Source organism: Peromyscus eremicus, chromosome 20 (assembly GCF_949786415.1).
Source record: "Peromyscus eremicus chromosome 20, PerEre_H2_v1, whole genome shotgun sequence".
In the NCBI taxonomy this organism is placed as follows: Eukaryota; Metazoa; Chordata; class Mammalia; order Rodentia; family Cricetidae; genus Peromyscus; species Peromyscus eremicus.
In genome coordinates this window covers 4,281,617-4,307,009 of record NC_081436.1, presented here as the reverse complement: position 1 = coordinate 4,307,009, position 25,393 = coordinate 4,281,617, and the positions used below count along the sequence as shown (strand labels likewise).

The 25,393-nt window shown below is 44.3% G+C and overlaps 1 long non-coding RNA gene across 1 annotated transcript; it reads right to left on the bottom strand.

The window, feature by feature from the left end:
- Positions 1 to 20,602: 20,602 nt before the first annotated feature.
- On the bottom strand, positions 20,603 to 25,384 carry LOC131896307 (uncharacterized). Its single transcript, XR_009375431.1, has 2 exons — positions 25,229 to 25,384; positions 20,603 to 22,954 (listed from the first exon to the last, which is right to left on the bottom strand). It is a non-coding gene; the product is annotated as an uncharacterized LOC131896307 (long non-coding RNA).
- Positions 25,385 to 25,393: the final 9 nt, after the last annotated feature.

Below are 25,393 nucleotides of genomic sequence, written 5' to 3'. Positions count from 1 at the left end.
TTCATCATACTCATGGATACTCAAGTAACATGCAGCAGAAGAAAAAAAAAAAACTTGACAGGATGCCCGACAGCATGCTTGGTCCCTGTGTGGTCTCTTAGTCATCAGCATTTTGCTTTTGGTTGCTCATGCTTAACTACCAGACTTACATACTCTGGGGATCTTCTGGGGCTCACTAGAGGACTGCTTTCACTGTAAACTCCCTGCTTACTCATAGCCAATGGTTTTTTTTCCCTCCTGGTATTAAAAGATCTATATAATGATCTTCAAGCCTTAATGCCTCTTTATCCCACTTTTCCTATCTTACCTACTACCTCCAGTCCTTCAAATAAATGCTTTTCTTCAGCCAGAAATGTCCATTTGTCCCAACAGTAAGGAATAACCAGTGATAAACAGGTGTCTTTCTTCCAGGGGCTCCAAGTTTGGAGTCTAGTAGACTCCCAAACTAATGTTTACCAAACAGTATGATAAATGTTGCGACAGGAATGCATACAAAGTGCTACTGAGAAAACCCAAGACAAAGCCTAGGAGAAAGAAGGAATGTTGACCAGGAATGGAGCAAGGCCTTGTGGGAGTGGAGGAAATGGACGATAAAGAATGTGGGAGGCTGAGCAATAGTAAGATTTAATTAGGCCAACGCACAGAGTGTATAAAGAGAGAATAGAAGGCAGGCTGGAGCCGATTGAAGGAGAATCTTGTACAGGGCTCTAGAGATAGCTCTGTGTCCAAGTTAGGGTTGGTTGTTTGAGGTAAAGTCTCCCTACATGACCCAGGCCATCCTTGAACTAATGATTCTCCTGCCTTAGGTTCCCAAGTTCTGGGATCACAAGTGTTTGCCACTACACTCAGTTTTTGGACAGCTTTCAAGTACACTCTCTGGGAAGATTTCCGTAAGAGCATTTCAGAATCCAGAAAGGTCTACAGAAACAGTATGGAGGAGAATAGAGAAGAGCTGAACCCAATCAGGGAAGGAGAAGAATTGAGAACAGTCGTAACTAAATCAACCAGAGTTATTAACTATGAGATAAATAATGGTAAGGCATGTCTTATAATTTTTAATGTAAATTTATTATTATTTATAGAGGATGTGTGTCTGTGTGTACACACATGCGCGTGCACACATGCACGACATGACACACGTGCAAAAGTCAGAGGGCAACTTTGTGGAGTTGGTTCTCCCCACCCATCTATGTGGGTTCTGGGGCTGGAACCCAGGTCACTAGCCCAAACAGTCTTGCCAGGCTATATTGTGAAAGAGAGAGAGAGAGAGACAGAGACAGAGACAGAGGAAGAAAGACAGAGAGAGAGAGAGAAAGAAAATGTATTTGCAGCTGAAGAGGTAGCTGAGTGGTTAAGAGTGCATAATTGCTCTTGGAGAAGACTGGAGTTCAGTTCCTAGCACCCATGTTGGGCAGCCTTTAAATTAATTGTGTAAGTGTGTGTGTGCATATGCCATGTGATATTCGTGAAGTCAGAGGGCAGCTTACGTTCTTCTAGAATGTGAGTTCTGGGGATTAAGTTCAAGTCATCAGCCTTGGCAGCAAGCTCCTTATCACGGAGCCATCTCTGGTACATGCTATAATTTGAAATGTTGTCTATCGTCTGATTTGATCGTTACAACATGAGCCAGAGATGTTATCCTAATTTTGTCAGCGAGTAAACAGTCTAAAAGGCCATCTAGCAAGTCATCGGTTAGCCTGGCTCCAACCCTAGGCTTTAGTTTCAAATTTTCATATCATTCTAATTTTCTCCTAGGAAGTGAGAGAATAATGAAGATTGAAGAGTTGAGGCTAGTTTAGGAATACACAACCTGACTGCGTCTCGGCCTTTTGGCTAAGATCAAGTGAAGAACACACAACCTTAGTCTCTTAGGAAGCCCAGAATGCGCTCTCTCTCTCTCTCTCTCTCTCTCTCTCTCTCTCTCTCTCTCTCTCTCTCTCTTTCCAGTTTTTTTAAGACAGGGTCGCTCTATGTAGGCTTGGCTGTCCTAGAACTTGTTATGGAACAAGGCTGGCCTCCAATTCATAGAATACACCTACTTCTGCCTCCTGAGTACTGGGATTAAAGGGGTGCCCACTACACCTGGCTTTTCTCTTTAAGGGAAAAGTGTGTGTGTGTGTGTGTGTGTGTGTGTGTGTGTGTGTGTGTGTGTGCAGAGTACAGATATCCATAGAGACCTGAGGCATCAGATCCCCTGGAGCTGGAGTTACATGCTGTCGAAAGCAGGTTCTAGAAACTGAACTCACATTGTCTGCAAGAACAGTTCACAATCTCAACCACCAAGCCATCTCTCTGGTCCCTCAGACTCTCCCTTAAGCCAACTGTTGGTACTGACTCTTGCCTCTCTCTCCACCCCATTCTTGCCTTCCACAGACCCCCAACACCACCCTTCACCCTGCATCTAGAAAGCCTCTCTATTATTCCTACCTCCTTTCTTGGGTGCTTAGAAACACTCCCTCTGTGGGGCACTGGTGGCACATGCTTTAATCCCAGCACTTAGGAGGCAGAGCCAGGTGGATCTCTGTGAGTTCGAGGCCAGCCTAGTCTACAGAGCAAGATCCAGGACAAGCATCAAAACTACACAGAGAAACCCTGTCTCAAAAAACAAAAACAAAAACAAAAGCAAAAAAAAAAAAAAAAAAAGGGAGAGCTAGCCTCCCACAACACACACACACTGTAAGTACTTTAAAAATCCTTTGGAAAGTCCAGAATAGTGGAACTACAGGAAGTAGGTGATCTGGAACTCCAGAAATGACTTCTAGATGATGATAGAAAGGCTATACTAGAGAAATTGCTCCTGCCCGTCAGGAGCGGAAAGGCCCCTGGAGATCTCCATTGATGGCTGGGTTTAGGAGCACGGGCTGCAGCTGCAATCCAGGGATCCTGCAGTTACATCAGGATGCTGGCAGAGCTGATGCTGATGCAACCAGTTCTCAATGTTTGCAAGGCTACGATTATCACAGAATCGCTGCTGCAGAAAGGAACCTTCCGCAACCCTGCTTGTGAAATATTCAAAGGGTCAGGATCAGGATGATGTCCTTTTTTTTGTTTTTGGTTTTTCGAGACAGGATTTCTATGTGTAGGCCTGGCTGTCCTCGATCTCGCTCTGTAGACCAGGCTGGGCCTCGAACTCATAGAGATCCACCTGGCTCTGCCTCCCGAGTGCTGGGATTAAAGGCGTGCGCCACCACCGCCCGGCAGGATGATGTTCTTTGTGTCACTTCTGAATCTGACCCAAGTCCATGATGCTGGCTGCAACTCAGTCTGAGAAACAGTCTTAGCCCTCTAGCCACTGTGGTGGAAGTACACTGGCTTGTGGGGATGGATGGAAAATGCTCACCACCGTAGCTATGACACAGCTTCTCTGCAAGTTCACTCCTTGTTTTATTGTCTGAAACTGGGTCTTTTCCTCTGCACCTACATCCCTTGCCCAGTGTTCACCCAGTGGCTGCTTTAGTGTCTGGTGCTGGCCTAAGGTCTGCCTTTCAGGGTACAATATGACCCTTTCTATTTCCTAGGTTTGGCAAAATATTTTAGCTATGATTCTAAATGTGCAATCTATAAAAGAATAAATATATTGGTATTCACCAGAATTAAAAACTAGGTAAGCACTAGGCAGTGGTGGTGCACCTCTTTAATCTCAGCACTCAGGAAGAAGAGGCAGGTGGATCTCTGTAAGTTCAAGGTCAGCATGATCTACAGAGTGAGTTCTAGGATAGCCAGGGCTACACAAAGAAACCCTGTCTCAAAACAAACAAAACCTAGGCTGTTGTGGAATATTTAACTATACTAAGATGTGTTACAGTTGTTTATGCTGTGGCATATTACTTTACCTGTGTTTACCTGTGTAGTAGTGTGTTACATTTGTTTATGCTGCATCTGTTTAATTATGAAAAGATGTGTTGCATATGTTTCACCTTGCCTGCCTAAGGCACCTGATTGGTCTAATAAAAAGCTGAATGGCCAATAGCTAGGCAGGAGAGGGATTGGTGAGGGATTGGTGGAGCTGGCAGGCAGAGAGAATAAATAGAAATCTAGGTTTGAAAGAAAAAGAGAAGAGAAGAGAGCAAGGGAGGGAGAGAGAGAGAGATGCCTGGGGCCAGCCAGCCAGCCATGGAAGAAGCAGGAAAAGTAGGACATACAGAAAGAAAAGGTGAAAAGCCCCAAGGCAAAAGGCAAATAAAGAGAAATAGATTAAGTTAAAACAGCTAGCCAGAAACAAGCCTAAGCTAGGCTGAGCATTCATGACTAATATTAAGTCTCGGCGCCATGATTTGGGAGCTGGCTGGCTGGTGGCCCAAAAGAAAACGCCTGGTGCACTGGCCAACTGTCCTTTGTGTCCCTTCTGAATGTGACCCACGTCCATGAGACTGGCTCCTGCCTATAATCCTAGAAGCCAGCCAAGGTTACAAAAGTGACACTCTCTCAAAACGAAAAACAAAAACAAAAGTGCTTTTTTCCCTCTAGGAATTCAACACAGAGACCTCAAATGTATTAAAGGTATAGGATCTTGTATGGGTCATGGTTCTTTTTAAAAATTCTTTTATTATAAAGACAAGGTCTCACTCTGTTCCTCAGGCTGTCCTTGAACCTACGTCAATCCTCCGGCGCTGCTAGCCACAGGAAAACGTAATGGAATTCAGCTACAATCACAAAGCTACTACTAAGAAAGGTCAAGAACTTTTCCAAAGGTCAAGCCATGGCTTAAGAAGTCTTGGTGATATTTTAGCTTTTGTATACACATTAGCGGATTCCTGCAATGTTTTTCTTGTATGCTATGTATGCTTCCAAGAACTCATAACTGTATTTTATCTGAAATTCCTATCAAGCATCCAAGGCCAAATGATCTCCAAATTAAGGTAAATTAAGCTCAGACCCTCCTTTCTTACACAGCCTTAGTGGTATTTATACTAACATTATAGACTCCTAACATTTTTACCTAATCACTTCTAGGAATGTAGTTGGAGCACATAAATGCCCTTTTTCTGATATAGTAACAGATTTTAGCTTTTAGTTGACCACCTCCTCCTACCACTCCCCTTTTGGGTTGTAAAAGAAAGCCTAACAGTCACTGCCCGAGGAAAATTCTTGTCTGCCTTCATAACCCTGTAGGAATTCAAGCCTGGTGACCTTGCTTTAGCTAGAGCATAGCTATTGCATGGGTTTATAACTGTAAACCTCAGAGACTGAGAGAGGATTTTGACTGGAGAACTAGAAAAATGAGATGGAAGATAAGAAAGAGCCAAATGGGGAAGAGCCAGATGAGAAAGACCAAGATGGGGCAGAACTAAGATGAGAGAATTAAGGTAGAACTTAGAGGGGACAGCAGATAAAGGTAGAGAAATCAGGCAAGAAAGGAGCTAGACATGAGAGCAGAATAGAATCTGTGTAGATAGAACTTTATCCCAGAGGAATGAAGTAAGTGGACTAAGAGCTTGATGTACTTAGATTCTTTTCCCAAAAATAATTCACACCATTTGTAGCTTCTTTTCTGGGCCCCTGGGAAGAAGATGATTAAGGCTGGACCATAATAATTTTCAAGACTCCTGCCTCAGTCTCCCAAGTGGCATGAGGCACCATACCTAGCAAAACTAAAACTATTTGTTTTTTGGAACAAGATCTAGCCCAGGCTGGCCTGGACCTCACTCTGTAGCTGCAGATGACCTTGAATTTATGAATGTAAAGATTACATTCATGAGCCACCCTGTGTGACTTACTAAGACTCTTTGAAAGGCACTGTTTCAAGAACTAAAACCAGTGACTAGAGTTGGGAGTGTAGCTCAGTGGTAGCACCTGCAAGGCCCCAGCTCAGGCCCTAGTTTATCTGAGTACCCTCCCCCCAAAAAATCTAACATCATTGTCATTACAAAGGTACAAATTGAAATTACAGGGAAAGGCAAGGGATGTAACTCAGTGGTTGAGTCCTTGCCCCTTGCCTAAAACATACACAACGCCCTGGGTTTGAATCCCAGCACCATAAAAAAATTAAAGACTTATTTAGTCAATTTACAATGAGCTAATGCTGCATATCTAAAAATTGAAAGTCTGACTATACTACTGGTGAGTATACAGAGAGAAATTAAACTTCCGGGGCCGGCTTGTGTACAAGTATGAAATGATACAGCCACGCTGGGGAAAGTGTTTGGCAGTTATCTAGACATATATGGGGCTGGAGAGATGGCTCAGACGTCAGGGCCAGCGTCACTCCTGCAGAAGACAGAGCTTTGTTCTCAGGCCACACAGTGGCTCATCATAGTTTGTCATTCCAGCTTCAGGGGATCCTATGCCCTCTTCTGGCCTCCACGGGAACTGTATGCACATATGTACACTCGGGCAAAACACTCAGACACATAATCTTTTAACATCTTAAAATAGGGGCTGGAAATATGGCCCAGAGGTTAAGAGCTTTCTTTGCTCTTGCAGAGGCCACAGGTTCAGTTCCCAGCACCCACACAGTGACTTTATTAGTTACTTTTCTATTGCTGTGATAAAACACCGTGACCAAAGCAACTGATAGAAAGAGTTTATTTGGGGTTAAGGGATCATGATAGCAGAGTGGGGGCATGGTGGCACAGCTAGAAGGAAGCCGAGAGCTTACATCTCCAGCCATCAGCATTAAGCGGAGTGATGTGAACAGGCTCCTGGATTTGAAACCTCAAAGCCCACCTCCAGTGATACACTTCCTCCGGCACCGCCACACCTCCTAAACCTACCCCAAACAGCACCACCACTGGAAACTAAGTATCCAGAAATCTTAGCCTATGGGGACGTTCTCCTTCAAACCACCACATTGGCTCAAAAACATCAAATTCCAGTTCCAAAGGATCTAAAACCTTCTTCTAGCCTCCTCAAGGACATGGGACACACATGCAGGTGAGACACCCACACACGAAAGTAAAAATAAGGAGCTGGAAGATGGCTCAGAGGTTAAGGGCACTGACTGCTCTCCCAAAGGACCCAGGTTCAAATCCCAGTACCCACATGGCAGCTAACAACTGTCTGTAACTCAAAGATCTGACCTGCAGACAAAACACCAATGCACATAAAATAAAACTAAATAAAAATTTAAAAAAAAGGAAAGTAAAAATAAGTATTTTAAAAAGCTAAGCATATATCTTTCATGTGATAGCAGTCATTTGTTTTTGTTTTGTTTGCCATTTACCCAAAGGTGTGTAATGGGAAATAATCTGAATTCCAATAGTTGGACACAGCAGCAGGTAGATCTCTTAGCCTGCTCTCCAGAATCAGTTCAGGCCAGCCAGAACTCCATGGTCAGACTCTGTCTCAAAACAAACAAAGCAACATCTGGGAATGATCCACAAGTCCATCAACAGGTGAATAGATAAATACCTTATAGTAATCTATATAGTAGAATACTTCTCAGGAATTAAAAGTAATGGGCTAGTATACTATAATATAGCCAAATCTGAAAATAGTACATCCGAGTGAAAGAGGTCAAACCAATGTTTCCATTTCTGTAAAATTTGAAAAGATCCAAATTAATCTATCATGATGATAGCAGACCAGTGATTGTTTGGGGATAGAAGATGACGAAGGTAGGAGTGATTACAAAGAGGCTTGAGGAGATGGGGGCAGGGGGCGGGTATACGGCTATGATCATGATTTCCTGTCAAAACTCACAAAACTGAAGCCGGGTTGTGGTGGGGCACGCCTTTAATCCCAGCACGCGGGAGGCAGAGCCAGGCAGATCTCTGTGAGTTCGAGGCCAGCCTGGTCTACAGAGTGAGTTCCAGGACAGGCTCCAGAGCTACACAGAGAAACCCTGTCTCAAAAAAACAAATAAATAACTCACAAAATTGAAGTTTACATATATTTTTACCATTTGCTATATGTCCATTATGCCTAAATTAAACTATTTTAAAAGGAAGGCAGACAGAAGCCAGACGGTGGCAACACATACCTTTAATCCCAGCGCTCAAAAGGCAAAGGCCAACCTGGTCTGCAAAGCCAGTTCCAGGACAGCTAGGGCTGTTACACAGAGAAACCCTGTCTTGGACAACAACAACAACAACAAAAAAAAAAAAAAAAAAGGAAGCAGACATTTGAACTGGGGGAAAAACCTAGGCTTTGGCTGTATTTACTTAATTTATACGATTATTTGTTGGACATCTGTCTTCCCCACTAAAGTGAAAACTTCAGAAGATTTAGGACCATGCCTATTTGCACAAGGCCATGTCTAATATTTAGTTCAGCATCTGGCTCACAAGAGAGACGGGGCAAATATTTGTTGAAGAGAAGAGAGCTGGGAACAACTCCAGTTTGACCTTGGAGGAAAGGGAGAATGCGTTGCTGGTAAGCAACCCGGGCAACTGCCTGAAAGAGTCAGCGTGAGGAGCCGGAGAAAGACGTAGTCGCACGTTAGAGGAAGCTTAGAAACAGCCGTTCGGTTTTTGGATTTAGCAGTCAGAAGCACTGGCGACTGAAAACAATAAAAATAAAATGAAATTCCAACAAAATCCAGGTTGTTTATTCCCCACATACAACGTCCATTCTCCTGGCTCCCCCTTCGCCATTTGCCAGCCTCACCCAAGCCAGCTTTCTCCGTTCCAATAGCTGAACTCCCCTCTCTGGGTACCACGCTTGTTCCCATTTGCCACAGATTAGCTCGAATGGCCGTTTCAAAGCCATTCCAGGCACAGGCCTCATGTTAGGCTTAGAATCTGGAATGATCACCACAGGTTCACATTTCGACACTTGTTTCACTGTTTGCCACTGTTTAGAATGCTGTGCAGCCTTTCGTGGGCGCAGCCAGGCTGGCAGAAGCAGCCCCTGGGAGTGGGCTTTCAGAAGGTTTTGCCTGCTTCTGCTTCCAGCCTGTGTTCTCTGCTTCCTGGGGGGACATAATGGAAGAGGCTCTATCCACCACACCCACGTAGCTTCTGCTGCCCTGAACTTGGCTGTGCATTCCTTGCTGAGCCAGACCAAAATCTTTCTGTAACCATGAGCATAAATTAGCCTTTCCCCCACTTGAGCTGTTTCCGGTCGGTGATACGTAGTCACCAACTCACTTCCTTCCATGCTAACGCGTGTCATTTTGTTCTCTTCACTCGAAGGGGTGGCACCTCTGATGTGTTCAAGCTTTGTTACATTATCAAGTCTTCTTACATTACAAAGGAAGCTGAGTAAGAATATGAATTCTGTTTCTTGGAGACTTGAAACAAACACCTTTCTGAGTCAGGAATCTGCAAAAGGCTTAGGCTAGGAGCTTCTGGTTGAGGGTTTCCTGGAAGGCAGCAATAAAGGCATTGGCTGATGCAATCTGAAGTCTTTTTAAAAGATTATTTGTTCATGTGTATGCATGTGTGCATGTATGTGCACCTGAGGCAGATGTCTGTGAAGGTCATAAGAGGACATCAGATCCTGTGAAGCTGGGGTTACAGGCTATTGTAAAATGCCTACCATGGGTGCTAGGAACCAAACTCAGGTCCTCTGCAAAAACAAGTGTCCTTAACTGCCAAGCCATCTCTCCAGCTCTTTCTTGACCACCCTTAGATGTCTCACTTGGACTTATACTATAGACCAGTGGTAGAATGCTTTAATCCATAGACACACACACACACACACACACACACACACACACACACACGCACGCACACACTGTCAGATGGTTGTCAATAAGATGCTCCAGTTCCTTGCAAGCTGTTGACCAACATGTGGTTGCTTAACACCCTGACCTTTCCACAAGGCTGCTGGAATGTCTCCCTGACACAACAGATGTCCACAAATGATCCAAGGGAAAGAAGAGAAAAGAGAAAGCCACAGGACCTTTCACAATCTAGTCTCCAAAGTCACACCCCATCACTTCCACTGTTTGTCAGATACAAGTCACTAGCTGGGCCTGGGGGAGCACACCTTTAATCCCAGCACTCAGAAGACAGAGACAGACAGACCTCTGTGAGTGTGAGGCCAATCTTGCTTACACAGTGAATACTAGGACAGCTGGAGTTGTAGAGAGACCCTGTCTCAAAAAAATAAAAAAAGGAAGGAATAAAAGGAAAAGAAAGAACCAAGTCACTAAATCTAGCCAATAGTTAAATGACGAGAGTTAGAGTTCCTCTCTCAAAGGGAGGAGTTTCAACTTGTGAAGCTGTTTTAAAGCTATTACGTAGAGACAAGGAGTAGAGAGTACATTGAAACCTTAAGAATGCAGCAAAGATTTAGAAGATCAATTGTGACTGATGCTACAGGGGTTAGTGTAGAGCAATGGCTACACACATGCACCATCTGGTCTACCTGCTGAACATGCTGGAAGCAGACCAGAGGAAGTAGAGGGGGTTGGCAATCCACCATCTGGTCTACCTGCTGAACATGCTGGAGGAGACCAGAGGAAGTAAAGGGGGTTGGCAATCTGTTTGGGGTGGGAAAATGGTGACAAAGCTGGAGAGATGGCTAAATGATTAAGAAGCACTTGCTCTTGCAGAGGGCCCGGGTTTGAGTCTCAGCAACTGTGTAGTGGGTCATAACCATCTATAACTCCAGTTCTGCCGGGCGGTGGTGGCGCACGCCTTTAATCCCAGCACTCGGGAGGCAGAGGCAGGCGGATCTCTGTGAGTTCGAGGCCAGCCTGGGCTACCAAGTGAGTTCCAGGAAAAGGCGCAAAGCTACATAGAGAAACCCTGTCTCGAAAAACCAAAAAAAAAAAAAAAAAAAAGAATAACTCCAGTTGCAAGGGATCCAAGATGTCCTGTTCTGACTTCCCTGGGCACCAGACATGTAGGTGGTGTACAGGCACACATGCAGGCAAAATACCCATACACATAAAACAAATCTGAAAATTGAAAAAAGTAGATAAGGACAGGTCCAAGAAAAAGAAATGACTTTAGGGGAGCCATGTTATCCTCACTTATTGGAGGAGCCACCCTACCTTCACTAAGGTTAAAATTAGACTAAGACCTCAGTCATTCCCAGTGTCCTCACTTTATCTTTTCCATCCTGGCCCTACACTGAGGCTTCAACCTGCTTTGTGTCTTCTGTTTAGCACACCCAGATCCCTAGCTTCAGAAATGCAGAACCTAGGGTTGGAGAGATGGCTCAGTGGTTAAGGGCACTCCTGCCGAGGCTAGGGTTCAGTTCTCAGCATGGCAGCCCAACAATTGTCTACAACTCCAGTTCTTGACCTCTGTGGGCACCAGGAACACATTTGGTGTATATACAGGCAGGCAAACACTCATAAATTTAAAAATAAATAAATAAAAATAGAATCTGCTTCTCTCTTCTTACATACCCTCCTGCTCTCTCTTCCCCTGGTAAAGTTAAGTAGAACTACCATTTTCTTACCAAGGTTTTGTTTTTAAAAATTCATAGAATGTTATAGTTACATTAACAATGTTGTGCTGTGAGAAGTGTAACTAATGTGTGTAATGATTAACAGCCTGGCTCCAGAGTGGTATGCCCAGAGCTCAAGTTCAGGTCCTGACACTGAGCAAACTTTTGGAACCTTTTCTAATCTGTAATGTAATCATTGTTCCTACCTTGCAGGGTGATCGCAAGGACTGAATGTTTTACATAGAAACCATCATGAATACACTGGATAATGTACACAACAGTTGTTAGTCAGTGCTATTATAAAAAGCAAAATCCCAAAAAAGAAAAAAAATGGATTGGCTCAGTGGTAGAGTGGCATGCACACGGCCCTAGGTTTGAGCTCTAGCACTTCAAAAAATAAATAAAACCAAAAATACATTTAATTTTTTAGATTATTTTTGTGTATGAGTGTTTGCTGAATATACATATGTGTATAAGTCTGATATCCATAGAGGTGAGAAGAGGGCATCAGATCACTTAGAACTGGAGTTATAGATGGTTGGGACTCACCATGTGGGTGCTGGGACTCAAGCCAGGTCCTAGGCAAAAGTAACAAGTGCACTATCTCTCCAGCCCCCCATCTCTCCAGCCCCCCATCTCTCCAGCCTCCTATCTCTCCAGCCCCCCATTTCTCCAGCCCCCCTACACAAAAAATATTTTTTAAAAAGGAAAAGAACTGTCAGGTGTGGTAATAGATGCCTTTAATCTCAGCACTCAAGAGGTAGAGACAGGCAGATCTCTGTGAGTTTGAGGCCTGCCTATTCTACATAGCGAGTTCCAGACCAGCCAAAGCTGGTCAAAGGAGAGTTGAGATAGAGGACCTCTCTATGCTGCAGCTGCACAGGCCTGATCTTGTGAATCCAAGTAACCCTCTGCCTCAGCATCCTGAGTAGCTGGGACTGCAGGCACAGAGCACCATTCCTGACTTAAGGAGAAAATTCAAACAACCTGCAATCACAAGGCTGTAATTTGCTCACTAACAGGAAACCGATAAGGGTCTCAGACTACAAATATGAGGAAGTTACAAAGCTTAAGGGCCTTTCCAAAGCCTTTCATTTTTGCTCCCCGTAATTCATATCTGTGCTCTCTGAAATGATTACAAACTCAGCAGATTTTCCTCCAAATTCATTATGTGGGAGAAGCTTGCCAGCTTTTGCCTCTCCTGCTACCTTCCCGCCAACCTCTGCGCCCAACTCCACCCTGAGTTTAGGGTGACCAACTTGCTGTAGAATATTATTTTAAGATGTGCTACATTTGTTTATGCTGTGGAACATTTGTTTAATGATGCAAAGATGTGTTGCAGTCTTTTATGTTGCATTTGTTTAACTCTGTGAAGCTGTGTTACTTTGTCTGTCTTAAACACCTGATGGTCTAATAAAGAGCTGAATGGTCAATAGAGAGGCGGGAGAGAGAAATAGGTGGGGCTGGCAGGCAGAGAGAATAAATAGGAGAAATCTGGGAGGAGCAAGAAAAAAAGAAGAAAGATCAAGGAACAAGAGAGGAAGGAGGAGGACTTCAGGGGCCAGCCACACAGCGCCACTCAGCCACCCAGTGCCACCCAGCCACCCAGCCACACAGCTACACAGCCAGACACGGAGTAAGAAGAAAAGGTGTACAGGAATAGAGAAAGATAAAAGCCAGAGGCAAAAGATAGACAGGATAATTTAAGAAAAGCTGGATAGAAACAAGCCAAGCTAAGGCCAGGCATTCATAATTAAGAATAAGCCTCTGTGTGTGATTATTTGGGGGGTGGGTGGCAGGCCCCCCAAAAGAGCAAAAACAACCAACAAGACCAGCTATTGTAATCTGCCTGTCCCAATTTCTAGAAATGAGTTTTGGCAAATGGATGGTTGATTACATGTGGATCTACAAGTGGATCCTAGACATCTGCACATGGAGAATTTTCAGAGCAGTCTGGGTGATAGACATTCCCTGGACACTTCTCCTATAGAGCCACAGAGTTTCCTTGGACCATTTCCTAAGCATGTTTTTATGATTTCTGAAAAACAACTTCCTGGCTCTGGTGGGGAATGATATACATAACTTAGCTTGATATTAGCAGCTAGACTAGGAACCTAAAAACAGGCAATGGAATGGAAAAATAAGGGAGATTTAGGAATCTTTTGAGGTTTTAATTTTTATTATATTTATTTTGTGTGTGCATGCATGTGTACGTGTGCGTGTGTGTGTACACGTGTGTGTGTGTGTGTGTGTGTGTGTGTGTGTGTGTGTGTACACGTGTGCGCATGTTGCACTCAGGCGCCCTTATATGTCATGGTTCAAGAGTAGAGGTCATAGGACAAGCTGCAGGAGTCAGTTCTCTCCTTCCACCATTTGGGTTCCAAGGACTAAGCCAGGTTGTGTTGCTCGGTGACAAGCACCTTTACCCACTAAGCTATCTTGCTGACAAGGCAAAATTATAGAAGGATCTAGAATACAGCGCCTACGTTAGCAGTAGTTGAATACCTTAGATGACATTTTAAAATACTTGCCTTAAGGGCTGGAGAGATGGCTCAGAGGTTAAGAGCACTGACTGTTCTTCCAGAGATCCTGAGTTCAATTCCCAGCAACCACATGGTGGCTCACAACCATCTGTAATGAGATCTGGTGTCCTCTTCTGTATACATAATAAATAAATAAATCTTTAAAAAAAAAATACTTGCCTTAAGCTGAGAGATGGTTCATCCATTAAGAGCGCTGGGTACTCTTCCAAAGGACTTAGGTTTGATTCCCAGCACCCACATGGTGGCTCACGACTGTCCATAACTCCGGTTCCAAGAGATCTGAGACCCTTTTCTGGACCCGACAGGTGCAAAGCACACATCTAGCACACAGATATACATGCAAGCAAAACACCCAAACACATAAAGTAGCAAAACAGAAATTTTAAAAAAGGGTATTTGCCCTTGTTCCATCTCTTCTTAATTCCCTATCAAACAGTTAGCTGCCTTTCTATTTAGTGCCTCAGGAGAAAAATATGGCAAGAAAAGCAAGCTTCGGGACCAAATATCGCGTGCCAAACAGTCTGCATCATTGGCAGCGTATTGAAGGGCAAGACTGTGCCTTAGATGGAAACAGAAGACAGTGTTTTCTTAGTTGTTATTTTGGAGACAGGGTTTCTCTGTGCAGCCCTGACTGTCCTGGAACTCACTCTACAGACCAGGTCGGCTTCAAACTCGGAGACATCCACCTGCCTCTGCCTCCCAAGTGCTAAGATTAAAGGTGTGCACCACTGCCTGACCAAAAGACAGTTAAGAGATCCCTGCCTCTGGTCTGGGACAGCACAGGAGAGAGAGGTCTTTAGAATTCAGAGTGCATGGATACATGTGATTTCTGGGCCAGGCAAATTCTAATACCTTCTAAGCTTGGAGGACAATATGAACGGGTAAAGCAGATAACGTCTGTTACGTGTCTGTCTCGTCCATCCCTGTTCTGTCTTCTTAAACTGATGTCATCAACACAAACTCAAAATTGATGCATATAGTACACACCTGGAGCAAATAGGGGTCCTTTAATTTAAATTTTGGTTAGCTTGCTGTGGTTACTTCCTGTGGTAATCCTAGCACCGTAGGACTGTGAATACAAGGCCAGCCTGGGCTACCTAGCAAGATACTGTCTCAAAAAAAAAAAAAAAAAAAGTCGGGCTGGAGAGATGGCTCAGTGGTTAAGAGCACTGGCTGCTCTTCCAGAGGTCCTGAGTTCAATTCCCAGCAACCACATGGTGGCTCACAACCACTTGCAATTAGATCTGGTGCCCTCTTCTGGCCTGCAAGGACACATGCAGGCAGAACACTGTATACATAATAAATAAATAAACCTTTAAAAAAAAAAGTCATTTATATATTGCTGTGATCTGAATGATGGTGTCTCCCCCAAAGTTCATGCATTAAAGGCTTGGTCCCTAGGTTCTTAAGAGTCAGTAGGACTTTTAGGAGGTAAAGCCATGTGTGATCATTACATCATTGGGGGCATGTCCATGAAGGGGATTGCAGGACCCCTGTTGGTTCCTTAAAATGGTTTTTCTTCCTGGCTCATGATAAAAGTGGTTGGCCCCAATATTCATTCCCAACATGGTGTGCTACCCACACAAGAGGCCCGAAAAAATGAGGTCACTGGTTCTCAGACTGAGACATCTACCAATACCAGCCAGAATAAACTCTTTATAAGTTAAAGCTAGAGTGCTACCAAGTTGACTTATATGTATATGAAAAGTGTGGGAGGAATAGAGAAAATGCAGAGAATAATAAGTATTCCTGTACCTGTTGCTTACAATTCACAAATGTTGTTTTAATAACTTTTTTAGTTAAAAAAATTTTAATGTATATAGGTGTTTTGGTTGCATGTATGACTGCACCACATGCATCCCTGATTGCAATGGCTGTTAATTACCCAGATGATGACATCTGCCTGTTTTGTGTTGGTTTTGTTCTTATTAATTTACAGAATGTGCAGTGTGCCATTAACACCTCAAACTTAGTCACATGAAACAACCACTATTTCACTTGGCCTATGGATGCTGTGATAGGAACTTGGTCCAGGCACAGGAGATCATCTGGGGGCTCCGTTACCAAACTGGGCTCACCTGGGACTGTTGGCCAAAGCACCCACATGTGTTCCCTTAAAGACTCTCAAGCTCACAAGCCAGAAGCATACACCGAAAGCAGAGAGATCTAGGATTAGGGTGTGTAGCTTTTTGTGTGCCTTAGAAGTCACACAGCATCACTATTCTGTAACCTATTGCTTGAAACTGCTAGAAACGTGTGGAGATCCAAGGAGTGAGGCCATAGACTCAGTCTATTAGTTTATTTTTGTTACTATAATGAAGTACCTAAATTTGAGTACTTATAAGAAAAGGGGGTCTAGAGGCAGGGTGATAACCCACTCAATAAAGTGCTCGCCTCACAAACATACAGATTTGACTTTGATCCCCTGAAAGTGTGGAGCATGGTGGCCTGTACTTGTAATCACAAGGCAAGGAGGTGGAGATGGGAAGATCCCGGGGGCTAGCTGGCCACTCTGTCCAGGCTAATGTGAGACCCTGGCTTAATGCTGATAGGCCACATTTGTGAAGATGACATCAGAGGTTCTCAGGCCTCCATTTATACATGCACACATAGTCACGGGCACCATTCCCCTCCCCTATCCTAGGGAGAAGCTAGGCCTTCAAAGACTGACCAGAACTTCAGTGGTATGAGGAGCATGGAATGTTTCAGGGCCTAATTACAATTTATCTTTGGTGTGTTTATCCTACAACTAGGCATTCTTTGCCCCACCTTCCTAAGCCTGACCTAACAGATAAAAAAACAAATAACACCCCCCCCCCAACACACACACACTTTTGGAATGTATTAACAAAACCCTAGTTTTCCACTGGTCTCAGTGGCTTTCTGGAACCCTGCTGTAAACCTCCGTGGGCCTCTCACTCTTTGTTTCGTGACTTTTCCTGCGGAAACATGAATAAATCGATGTCTACATATCCAGATAGCAAGACCAAAGAAATTATTCCATCCAAGTCCAACTTGGCAAACCAATGAGTTTATTGGGGTCACTTACAGGAATACCGGTCAGGGGTTACTTACAGGAGCATGGGTGATGGAGGAAGTTAAGTCACCAGCACGAGTGAAAACTTAAGAGCTCCGTCCCTGGAGCTCCCCACACAATGCGCAGCAGGCGCTTGGCAGATTGGAAACTCTCCGGCAAGCCACTGGACCTGGGGAAGAGTCTCTGTTGCCCAGCACTTGTTTACTGCTTTTACAACCTTGAGGAGGAGCCTTGTAAACTCTGTGTTTCTGCTTTTCCAGACTTAAGGTTGTTTACTTCCCGAGTTTCCTGAGCCTCTCCAGGAATGACTTTCAATTTGGAGGAAATTGCTACACAACCCTCTGCCATCTTGCATGCCTACAGAACTAATGCCCTGTAGCTGATGCCAAGTTCTGCTGTCCTCCCAACTGCCCCCCAACTCATTCCCCACCCCATCCCTCCACCAACCCCCAGAGTAGCTTGATCTCCTTTTACCACAGCTGCCGCGGTTTTGGAGTACTTGACTGTCTGAACCTGAGAGAAACATTTCCTTTTGACACTGCCCCTGTGAGCCAAGGGGAAGAAAACAGGAAAGAGCCTGTGTTGGTTTGAGTGAGGCTCATAGGTGTGGCCTTGTTAGAGAAGTCTGTCACTGGGGCTGAGCTTTGAAGTTTCAGAAGCCCAAGCCTGGCAGCGGCTCTCTCTTCCTACTGCCTGCAGATCCAGTTGTAATACCCTCAGCTACCGCTCAGCACCGTGTCTGCCTGCATGCTGCCATGCTTCCCACCACAACGATAATGGACTAAACCTCTGAACTGTGAGCCAGCCCCAGTTCAATGCTTTCCTTTATAAGAGTTGCTGTGGTCGTGGTGTCTCTTCACAGCACTAGAACACTGACTAAGACAGGGCCACACAGGAAGGGGTCACACTGCCCTTGACTGTACATGCAACTTTACCACATATCTCCTGAAAGCCCCTTCCTTCCTATCTCTGTCCATTATGAGTCTTTAGCCTCACTGCCCAGTAGTTGAATGTATCAAATCAGAATGTAAATCACCCTATAACGGAGACAAACCAGAAACCTATAAAAATCTGTTCTGGAAATTTTGTCTCAGGCTTTGATGAACATTCCCACAGAGCCATGGTCCTCAGCCTTCCTGATGCTGTGACCCTCTAATACAGCTGCGGGGACCTCCAACCATATCATTACTTCGTCGCTACTGCATAACTGTAATTTTGCTACTGTTGTGAATTGTAATGTAAATATCTGATATGCAGGATATCCGATATGCGACCCCTGTGAAAAGGTCATTCTACCCCAAGGGGTTGCCACCCACAGGTTGATAACCACTGCCATAGAAAGACGGTGCTGGGTCACAATAAACTGCTTCCTGCAAAAAAAAAAAAAAAAAAAAGCCCCCATTTCTCAGGTAAGAAGGCCTACAATGCTGGGCGGTGGTGGTGCACACCTTTAGTCTCAGGGGAGACAGAGGCAGGCAGATCTCTGTGAGTTCGAGGCCAGCCTGGTCTACAGAGTGAGTTCCACAGCAGCCAGGATTACACAGAGAAACCCTGTATTGAAAACCAGAACAGGGGGCTGGAGAGATGGCTCAGTGGTTAAGAACACCAACTGCTCTTCCAGAGGTCCTGAGTTCAAATCCCAGTAACCACATGGTGGCTCACAACCACTTGTAATGGTGCCCTCTTCTGGCCTGCAGGGGCACATGCAGGCAGAACACTGTATACATAATAAATAAATTAATTAAAAAACAAAACAAAAAACAGAACAAAACAAAACAGACAAGGGCCTACAACAACCTGAGTTTTGAGTGCACCTGGACCTTTCTTGGTCAAGTTATTTTTAACCCAAGGACCTAAGGTGCCAAATACTCACAGCAGCCAAAGGTCTGTCTGGGACAGGGGCTTTGGGTTCATTGTCTCACACCAATGAAGTTAAAGATGCAGACTCTTTTGGAAGCAAAGTGGAATGCAAGATATATTAAGAGATATTAAGGAGGGGCTGGAGAGATGGCTCAGTGGTTGAGATCACTGGCTGCTCTTCCAGAGGAACCAGGTTCGATTCCCAGCACCCACATGGCAGCTCACTACCATCTGTAACTCCAGTTCCAGGGGACCTGAAATGTTCTTCTGGCCTCTGAGGGCACTGCATGCAAGTGGTTCACAGACATACATGCAGGCAAAACACCCATACACACACACACACACACACACACACACACACACACACACGCACACTAATAATAATAGTAGTATTAATACATTTAAGAGATATTTAAGGGAAAGTGGCAAATTAAGGAAAATTGAGATGTTAAAGTGAGAGAAACTCCTGGGAGGGGTTTCCAAGGGAGGAAAAGCTGCTGAACCTCCTTGTCTAGGGTTTTTACAGAGCTGTGGAAGAAGCCGGACAAAGGCTTCATAATTACTCTGAAACTGGTTCATTCTCTGGTGCACTGCTGGCTGAGCCCTTGGTGGACTGGCATGTTCTTGGTGTGTTCTCTTCTTGTCCACCCAGTCAGGGATAAATGAAGTACATTTAGATGAAAGTACATTCAGAGACTTTCCCAAAACTGTGGACTTTGATGGATTAGGTCTTTGTTCTCATTTTGGCAGGTTTACATGCTGTTTACATGCTGATTATGGCCTAGAAGAAGGTACCTCAGTCATGGAGTCAGTTGTGCTAAGATCTGGGGCCCTGTTACAGGGGGGCAGGCATAGTGGTAGGGTGGCCCCACAGGGGTATGTGGCTAAGATTCCTCACTTCCTCAAGATGCTAGGGAATCAGGACTGGGGTAGCGAGAAGCGGGAGAGAAGGAGGGAGAGCTAGAAGGAGGGTCTAGTTACAGCACCTAAGACCCACTTTCCAGAAACCCACTTCCTGTATCTAGGTCCCACCTCCTCAAAGTTCGATAACTTACCCAAACAGCATCACCAGCTTGGGACCGAGTGTTCAAACATGAACCTTTGGGGAACATTTTTCGGTAAAACCGTAACACCAGCCTTTAAAAGGCATGATGTAATTCCCCACTCCTCACTTGTGGAACCAAGGTTAGGTTTTGTATTTATTTTTACTTAGGTGTATGTGTATATGCTGTGAGATGTCTTTCTGTAGGCTGTGAATATGTGTTGCTCTGATTGGTTGATAAATAAAGCTGCATTGGCCTATGGCATGGCAGGATGGAGCCAGGTGGGAAAATCCAGGAGAGATAGTGAAAGGAGAGTAAGGGGAGACGGCAGCCACCGCCCAAGGAGCAACATGTAATGGGACTCAGGTAAAGCCACGGAACATGCAGCGAAACATAGATTAATAAAAATGGGTTAATTTAAGATGAAAGAACTAGCTAGCAAGAAGCCTGCCAAAGGCCATACAGTTGGTAATTAATATAAGTCTCTGTGTGTTTACTTGGGACCAAGTGGCTGCAGGATGTGGATGGGAGAGATTTTTCCCGACCTCAGGTCAAGCAGGACCAGCGAAACTTCCAGCTACATGTACAGATGTTTTGCCTACACGTATGTGTGTACATTACATGCATCTACTGCCTACCAGGACTAGAAGAGGGCATTGGATCCTTTGGAACTGGAGTTACAGCCCGTTGTAGCTACCAAGTGGGTGTGGGGAATAAAACCAGGGTCTTCTGGATTAGCAGAGAGTCTTTCAACCAGAGCCATCTCCCCAGCCTCCCAAACAGGGTTTTGTTTAAGGTACGAGAGGCTTCAGGAAAATGATTTGTGGATCCAATCTATATAAACATTTTTAATTAAAATGTATTGCATTCTTATAATGTCACATAAAACAACCAAAGAAAAATAGATTATATCAAAAGTAAACTGTTTTTGCTTCGATGAACCATCAACAAGAAAAACAACTCATAAAGTTGGAGAAAATATTAGCAAATCATATATCTAACAAGTACCCAGACTATATAAGGAACATTTACAGGACTTGGGATGTGCTTCGGTGGACAGAGTGTTGCCTAGCATGCTCGAGGCCCTGGGTGTGATTCCCCAGCTCTACATCATTCCAGCACTTAGGAGGCAAATGTTCAGATCCGTTCTCCAACACAGTAATTTCAGAGCCAGCCTGGGATACATGAAAGCCTATCTCACACAAAGACTATTTTCAACTCAATCATAAAAGGGGTAAATGAGCTACTATTAAAAATGGAAAAGGGATTTGAATAGGCATTTATCCCAATAAGATATTCAATGGGCAGTAAGAATACACAAAGAGATAATCAACATAATTGATCATTAGCAAAATAAGCCATAGTAAGATATTAGTTCACAAGCCAGATGGTGGTGGCACACTCCTTTAAACCCAGCAATGGGGAGGCAGAGGCTGGCAACCTCCGAGTTTGATGACACCCTGGTCATATTTTGGTGAAGAAAGTGGCTGCCTTTTGCTCTTGTCAGAAGAGTCTGCCTGAGGCTTAAAGTGAAGAGTTTTGGATTAATTCCATTGACAGAAGAAATCTCAAAACAGCCTAGTTGTAGACTATCGTATGGTTACTAGTGTTCATGCTTAATAAATATTATTAATGAAAAGGAGCAAGCTGAGCAGGGTAAATTACAAACTGTAAATTTTGAGGAGAAAAAGAGCACCAGGAAGTGGAATGGAGCTAAATCCTATGATTAAGGAGATAAACGGATTAGGAAATGGAATATAGGGCACGGTGACCTCAGGGCAAGATCCCACTCAGCTAAGTTTCCAATTTGTGAAAAGAAACTAAAGAAAAGCTTAGAGCCAGGTGTGGTGGGCACCTTTAATCCTAGCACTGGGAAGTCAGAGGCTGGCAATCTCTGAGTTTGATGACAGCCTGGTCTAGAGATCCAGTTTCAGGACAGCCAAGCTTAGGCAGTGAAGGATAGAAAGCTGGTAAAGATGTGCTTGAACTAGGGAGTCATGTTCCAACCCTAGTAAACAACAGAACTTGGCAGCTTTGGCCATGTGGCTTTAGAGTTAAGGATAGAAGAAAGGAGTTATGGAATTTGCTCTGTGCCTAAAGAAAGCCGCTGAGACCAGGCATGTGTCAGGAGTGTCCCTGAATGAAGGCCTAGTAGAGAGGCCATTGCATGAAGCTGTGAAGTTGAAGCCTGGATTGCTTTGGAGAACTCAAGATGTTAGAGATGCCAGAGCCGTGGGATACCTGTCGAGGAAAGGTGCTAACAGGGAATGGAACCAGCCCAAGAGAAAGAAGTGTGTTGCAGTCCACAAAACTGAATGGAGTTGGAGATCTGAAGAGTGTGTTAACATCAGACATGGAGATGCAGAGTTTGGAGTTTGCCAGCTGGTTTTCAGTCTTGCTTTGGTCCAGTATTTCTTTACTATGCTCCCTTCACTATGTTTTGGAACAGTAATTGTCTTAGTTAGGGTTTTTATTGCTGTGAAGTGACACCATGACCATGGCAACTCTTATAAAGAAAACATTTAATTGAGGTGGCTCACTTACAGTTCAAAGGTTCAGTCCATTATCATCATGACAGGGAGCATGGTGGCCTGCAAGCAGATATGATGCTGGAGTAGTAGCTGAGAGTCCTACATCTTGCAGGCAACAGGAAGTCAAATGAGACACTGGGTGGTATCCTGAGCATAGGGAACCTCAAAACTCACCCCCACAGTGACACACTTTCACCAACCAAGGCCATACTCACTCCAACAAAGGCAACCTCTTAATAGCACTACTCCCTATGAGATAATGGGGCCAATTACTTTTAAACTACCAGTATAGAGAAATTAGAACGTTCATGTACTGCTGATGAGAAAGTAAAGTGGTTCTCTCTCTCTCTCTCTCTCTCTCTCTCTCTCTCTCTCTCTCTCTCAAATAAATACGTGTAAATAATAAAGTTACAATATGACCTAACAATTGAACTTTCAATTGGCTTAGTCCTTTTTGTGATACTATAGCAAAATACTCAAGGCTGTATAACTTTATGAGGAAAAGATGTTTATTTAGTGCATAGCTGTTCAAGGGCTCACATCTGGTGATAGTTTTCTACAGCAGCATTGTGGCAGCATTGTTCATAATAGGAAGTAGAAAGTACCCAAAGGCTGGTCAACAGGTAAATAAATGTGGGGTATGATGGCACACACCTTTAATTCCAGCAGAACAAAACAAAGACATATATTAGTGGTTTTTTAGTATACTGTTGTGTTGACTATTTTTTTTTTCCAAGATAGGGTTTCTCTGTGAAGCTTTGCGCCTTTCCTGGAACTCACTTGGTAGCCCAGGCTGGCCTTGAACTCACAGAAATTCACCTGGCTCTGCCTCCCGAGTGCTGGGATTAAAGGCATGCGCAGCCACCGCCCGGCAGTGTGTTGACTACTTTTAAGTCAGCTTGACACAAGCTAGAGTAATTTTGGAAGAGGGAATTCCTATTGAGAAAATACTCTCACTACATTGGCCTGTGGGCAAGCCTGTGGGGCATTTTCTTGATTGATGATTGATGTGGGGAGCCCAGCCAACCCCCCTCCCCTGTTTCTCTGCCTGCTGCCTGTTGAGGAATATTCCTTTACACTGTTTGAATATATATTGCTATGTTTGGTTTAATAAACAAGCTGACTGGCCAATAGCTGAACAGGACAAAATTAAGTGGGAAAGCCAAACTGAGAATGATGGGAAGAAGAAGGGTGGAGTCAGAGGAGTTGTGAGGAGACACAGAGAGAAGCAAGATGGGCATGCTGAATTGAGACAAGGTACCAAGCCACGTGGCAAAGCATAGAAAAGAAATACGGGTTAATTTAAATGTAAGAGTTAGCTAGTAACAAGCCCAAGCTATTGGCTGAGCATTTGTAATTAATATTAAGACTCTGAATTGTTATTTGAGAGCAGCTGCTGGCATAGGAAGACTCTGCCTGCAGCCTGTGGATCAGAATGTAAAGCTCTCCACTACTGCTCCAGTGCCATGCCTGTCTGCTTCCTGCTATGATGATCATGGACTAACCCTCTAAAACGTAAGCAAGTCCCAATTAAATGCTTCCTTTTATAAGAGTTGCCTTAGTCATAGTGTCTCTTCACAGCAATCCAACAGTGACTAAGACACTAAGCTAACCTTGAACTCACTATGTAGCCAACGTTTGGGATTACTACCACACTTTAGCCTTCAATCTTTTTTATGGCTAAGTAATATTTCATTGTATGGCTATACTACTTTCTGTTTGTCTATTCGCCTGGGGTTTTTTGTTTGTTTGTTTGTTTGCTTCCTTGTTTGTTTTTTTAAGACAAGAATGTCTTTGTGTAGCCCTGACTGTCTTGGAACTCACTTTGTAGACCAGGCTGGCCTTGAACTCACAGAGATCTGCCTGCCTCTGCCTCCTGAGTGCTGGGATTAAAGGCCTGTGCCATCATGCCTGGCCTGAAAAGTGTAATACTCACTGAATTTGTGGCTAGCCTGAGTTAGACTCCGTATCCTTAAAAAAAAAAAAAAATCAAAGTTTTGTTAGTTTTTCTTTCTTGTTTTGTTATGGAGTTTGGAAGTCCTAGGAAAAGACCATAGACTCAATCCAGTTATAAATAAATAAAGATGAACCGCTAGCAGGAAGAACAATCTGTGGGCTAAATTTGAGATTGCTGTGAAGGAGGGGCATGGAGAAGGGCTTCACTATGCAAGTCAATAAAAACTGTTCTGTTCTGCCCTTTAAGTGATTAAGGCAACTCAAAACAATCTTTGGGTGTCTGTGTAAGCAAGTTACAGAAGCAAAAGAAGCAGTTAGTCATAACAAGTAGATAGTCACAGCTGTACATTTTTGGGTGGGGGGCACTCACTGAGTCACACACATTATTAGGAAATTATGTTTCAGGGACTGGTCCAGTGGTTACCAAGATGGATGCCTAGCATAAAATGGAGCTTCTTTAGCCATAATAGCTTAATTTTAAATATTTTTGTTCATTTTGATAAATTAATCTTTCCCAAGAGGGAACATTCTGCTGTGTAATCAATGCTGGCCAAGAACCGGTTGTGTTCTGGCTAGGGACACGCCTTAAAGAAAACGCCTGCTCTTTGACCTCCCTTGGCCAGGTCTCCAAAGAGCTGGTTAGGACTGCAAGACCAGTCTTGGCTGCCCTGTTCACACCTGACTTGGTAACTATGAAGAACCACCCACTTCCCTGCAGGTGAATAGGAAGGCGGTCGTTCGCTTGGGGCTCCAGGACCACCATGTGGCCTTAGACAGTGACCTCCAGCCTGGGGACCTTGGACCTTCAAAGGTGCAACGAAGCTTGAGCTCCACTATATCCCCTGTTAGAAGGTCCCAGGGAGGAGGTCGGCTGGGCTGCCTTCGTTTCCCCTCTTTACTATTCCACCAGAGGCCTAAACCAGCATCTTGGGACTTTTTAGCGCTATGGTCGATAGTGTCATGGGATCTCACTTGGCAGCGGTCTGGGGACTGACACACCCCACTTCACTATCTCTACTCGATGGGGCGACCGACAGACATCCTCCTTCCGACAGGGAAGAAGGCGGAGGCCTAGGGCTACGGTGCCGGTTGGTGGCCATAGTCTTGATTGACAAGGGCATAAGCGGATGGCCCTGA